At 44.9% G+C, this 5063-nt stretch overlaps 1 pseudogene; it reads right to left on the bottom strand.

The window, feature by feature from the left end:
• Positions 1 to 3314: 3314 nt before the first annotated feature.
• Positions 3315 to 4821, bottom strand: LOC104505605 (annotated as a pseudogene).
• Between the last annotated feature and the right edge of the window lie 242 nt (positions 4822 to 5063).

Below are 5063 nucleotides of genomic sequence, written 5' to 3'. Positions count from 1 at the left end.
GCAATTCCTATGCTGCTCCCATCTTGTTTCAATACAATTCCAAGCTTGTAACAAATGAAGGTTCTCTTTAACGAAGGGAAAGCGTCACAGCCCTAAGATTCAAGGGATGTAGAGTCCAATCCTTGTTCCAGAGACTTCATGTTTCCAGTTCACAGATTTATGCCTACGCAAAGCTAACGTCCCCAGTACAAGAGGCACAAGCAGATAACGAGCTTTTGCCAGGAACTGCTGTTATTTATAGACAGGGAGTCAAAATCAGCTCCAGCACATAGCCATTTTCTCATCCTGGTTGCCAGGTGGCAGCAGAGCTCAGAGGCAAGCGGGACCTCTGCAGCTCTACGAGCTGTGATTTGTTTGCCCAAGAATGATTTTTAGTGATCTTCCATGAAATATTCAACTCCGCTAATAGTAACGTACAGGGCCCGTAAAATCAGAGTCAGCTTCCTTCCAAAATGCCGGAGCAGCAAAGCTGAACACAAACCATGCACTGGACTAATTTAAAAAACCACAGTACAACAGCAGAAGGCAGATCATTTGCCAAAGCAGCGAGTGAGCTGCAAACTTGTCACCTTCAGCAACCCCCATGAGAAGCAAACTCAACAGCCTTAATTTCCAGGAAATACGAAGGACCTGCTCAGTAAAAGAGCTTCTTCCAAGCATCTGAAAGTGGCTGCCTGAAGTTCACCACCACTTCATGAAGTTTAACCAGGCATTTGCATTAAGAGTTCCACAGAAGCACTGTAGTTAGAAATGAGGATTTAGAAAAGGCTAGTCATTTAGATCTGAAACAGTAAACAATTAAAAGTAACTAATGTTTTCAACTAAACTTTTTTTATTACCTCTAGATTACCTCCTTGCTGAGGGCACCTGGGATACTAGCCCTGATCTTACTACAGTCTCCCTGGACACTAGAAATGCCTTCAATAATTTTTTCGCATCGGGTAAGTGCACGTGAAAGACGAGAGCCACGCATAAGGGGGGTATGTTGCTTTTAACTAGATCATCAGCTAGATGATCTTTAAGGTCCCTTCCAACCCAAACCATTTTAAAGCACTGTGCTCTTCAGATAACTCTACTACTGCAAAAGTATACTTGCTTTCAAATACCCCTTCAGTCAGCCTGCAATGTTTCCAAAATGAACACAAGGGTCTCACTGCAGCAATCAACTGCTGCTGGCTCTGAACAGCTTTCCCTGCAGTCCACAAACTCCTGTCAGTTAACTCCCAAGAGAATCTGCATGAACTGGGTACCTACGTACTCCAAGGATATATGCTCTGCCTGTGCTTTGTATGTTTAGGATCTCCTTCTCCACTGTTGTCCTCTCTTGCCCGCTTCTTGGAAAACCCAAGTTAAACCCAGAAAAGCACCTGTTTACCACAGCTCAACAAAACTGAACAGTTATCCAGAGCCCAGTAATGTGCCTCCGGAGCTGGCTGGAAACTCGGTGCCTGTAGCAGCAGCAGCATAGAAAGACAGAGGCTAAAGGACAGCGGCCAGAATTGTTCTCTATCACACTAAAAGGACAAGGGGGTACAAACAGGTACAGAGGGAATTAGTGTCCAACAAAAGCCTGTTGAGCTCAACAGACAGAGGCCACCACTTGCCTCTTCAAGACTCATTTTACCACGTGAATGACAACAGCTCAGAAACGCAAGCAGCCCCTTCAGCCGACAAAAAGCATCACCACCGCCAGATCCCTCCTATACTACTGTGCTGGGTTCAGCCAGGAAAGAGTTAACTCTCTTTACCGTGGCTGCTAGGAAGCTGTGTTCCTGGATGCAGAGAGCAGCACTGATAAGGTCTCAGCTGGCACTGGGCAATGCCTGCACCAGATTCAAGGTCTCTCTCAGCTTCTGATCCTGCAGCTGCATTCCCAGCTCTTGTCTCGCTACAGGCAGTGTAGGGGACACACAGTTCAGGCACCTGACCCCAACTGACCAAGGCAGTATTTCATTCCACAGTACATCATGCTCGGGGCAGAGGCGAGGAAGGGGGCCAGAAGCCATTACTCTTTTCTGACCATGTGTCGTTCGCTCCCGTACACTTGCTAATGCTCTCCTGACTCCTGCGTTAGCTGCTCTGCTAAGTCCTGTGCTGGCTCGTTCGGGAGGGAGTTGGTGGGTTTGTTTAGTTTTCCTGGTCATGCTATTGCTGATAGGATTCACTCGGAATCTGCTGTGACAGCTCTCAGGCTCTCTGGATCTGACTCCTACTACTCAACACTTGTGCATTGGTCAGTGGGTGGTGAGAAATTGTATCATATTGTATCAAATGATTTATCTTCTATTATCAATTATTTATTATTAGTAGCATTTGTATATATTGATTTAGATTTAATTAGTAAATAGTTCTTATCTCCATTTTATGAGCTTCCTTATTTCTGTTTCCTCCGATTCGTCCCCTCCACTGGAGGAGGGGAGGAGGATTTGTGAGAGTGGCTTGGTGGTATTTGGCTAGCTGGAGTTAAACCACGACAACTATTAACAAAAATAATTGTTTTATTTCTTTCTGTATCTGTAATATACAAATAGGTGCTAGCTCATTTTTATTAATGTAGTTAAATATATTTTATGAGTTACCTAGATAACAGTTTTTCTAGTTCAGCAAGTACCATTGCATCCAGTGAAGGAAATCGCCAATAACGGCCCTTTAAAGTACCCTAATAATCAAGCAGCCAGTTATGGAGTCTAAGTCAGCTTTCACACAGCCAAAAGACCAGTTCAGACACAATCCACACTTTGCACCTGTTTAGAAGTGAAAATGCAACCCCCTTTTCTTCAGGTTCCTCCCCTCACATACAAAACCCATCCCACATATGCAATCTTCCACTCAACACTGAGAACTGAAAGCAAGAATGACTGGCATCGGGTCAGCCAAACACCCTTCAGCAGCAACCCTTAAAGTAAACCAAAGCTGGAGTCCCTTCCGTACCAACTCTTAACTCTTTTTTTTTTTTAAATAAAAAAACCCTCATTAACCAGTTAAAATACAGGCCAGAACCACCAAATAAATAAGAGGAACCTTCATATTTGCACATGAACTCACCAGGGCTGTAGGAGAGTCACTGCTAAGAGAAAGTCCACTGTGCTTCTCCTCAGCTTGAAGCAGCTATCTCTAAGTAATAAAGGCTACTTCCAAGCTTCCACCACTAGGATTATGTGAAATAAACAACTACAAACTACTCCTCTGATTTAGAATCTCTGGTGAACATGCAGCTTATCTAAACCACTTCCATATATTAATTCCTCTTCTAGCAAACCCTACAGGTGTAGTCAAATGAAAGTGTGAAACACAAGGACTGCTTTATCGCTTACAGTTTCCAACTGTTCACGGAAGTCTTCATTCTCAGTAATTTGGATGAGTGGTTTGAGTTTTTTCCCCTCCTTTGCTGGAAGAATAAACTGCAGCCTCACGTGAGCACATTCAATTTGCGCAGTCTCCTTTAACTGTCTGATCACTTCCTGTGCCTGTAAAGACATTAAGAAGAAAGAGCATTTACACACCTGCTTGTAAACTTATTTCGTAAATCGTAAACTTATTTCTCTCCCAGGCATACTACAGTTGCTACTTTAATTAGTTTCTTTCCTCCTTCCCTGAGTTTACAGAAAACAAACCGCACAAGTTTCAAAAGCTGCATTTATCCAGTACTCACCTGCCAGCTGTCTGAATCCTTCTGTGGCCTTTAGCCCACAGGGCTTTGTTGATCCCCCTGTGACTACTAACAGGGAAATTACACTTGAAGACACCACCCCGAGCAGAAGTTGACTTTGCAAGAAAACTGACCTGCTGCTTCATGTTCATGTTGCTTGACAGAGCAGTGAATATCCTGCGTGGTTCTTTCTATAAGGATTACTGTGCATGGCCCCTTTGTTTCAGGATTCACACGTTTGTCAGCCACAACAGTCACGACATCTCTAAACATCTGGTCCAGCTGTGCGTGTCGCTCTTTTCTGATACCTGCAGCTACCCTTTTGATAAAATCTCCACAGTAAAACACAAGAAATTGGTTAATAAACATCACAGATTTGACTAAGGAGTGAAAACTCTCCTAACTTTGTTAAGTTAAACAACTGCTCGAATGGTTTGGTTAGACGTGAAGTGCAGAAAAAGAATAACCCTATTAATAACGTATATCGTTATGAGAGGCAACACTGGAAAGAGTCCAGAAAAAAACCCACCGCAGAACCACTAAACTACAGAAGAAGTGCTTTCCCTTGAATTCTCATCACCTACAAGTCCACAATTTGTATCCTGCCAAGAAGCACTAAGAAATCAGATCTGTTGTTAACATCTAACTGGATTTTGCATTGTAAGCCACTGTCCCCTTCCTTTCTCTACATCCTTAATATACCTGAGGTGAGAAACCCTTCAGGACCGCTAAAACCTCTTTTTCCACGTCCATGGACATGCGTACACACAGGCTGTGTGTTACACAGAACACTAACCACGCTTTTCAGCCAGATGCACACACAAATGTTAAGACTATAACAGTTATCACTCCTTTCTAACTACTTCTTTTAACAAATAACCAGCCCTTTGCCCTACAGCAGCATTGCGTTTAACAAAAGCCTTTCAGTAACAACCCAACTGACCATGTCTGTGTGACCCTTACGTAAAACATCTGGAAAACCTTCTGCAAGCTCTTCCAAAGCAAAGTGCTCAAAACCTACCTTAGGGATTTCTGCTTGTCATCCGTCCCAAACGCCTGAACCAGACCGTCCCTCTTCCCTCTTCGCCACCCGGCCTTTGGAAACGCCGACTAACACCATGTGCGTCTGCAGGACCCCGTCCGCATCTTTCTCCCTGGAGATGAGGACAGGGCTGGAAAACATGTCCAGTGAGTAACGTCAGAACGCACACAGGACTTGTCAGCGAGGAGTAGCAGTCCTGCCGCCCAGGGCTGAGCCTGGAAATTTCTACCAAAGCGTCACTCCCCAGGGAAGGGCAGGGGCACCGCAGAGCGCCCCGGGGGGCTCCCACTCCCCGGGTTCACAGCCGGGTACCAGGCAAACTGCACGGCTCCACGGCCGGGGACCATGGGGCTATGCAGGCCGCCCCCAGCC

This window comes from Eurypyga helias, unplaced genomic scaffold (assembly GCF_000690775.1).
Source record: "Eurypyga helias isolate BGI_N326 unplaced genomic scaffold, ASM69077v1 scaffold3685, whole genome shotgun sequence".
NCBI lineage: Eukaryota > Metazoa > Chordata > Aves > Eurypygiformes > Eurypygidae > Eurypyga > Eurypyga helias.
The sequence above is the reverse complement of the archived record's forward strand: the minus strand, read 5'-3'. Positions and strand labels throughout refer to the sequence as shown.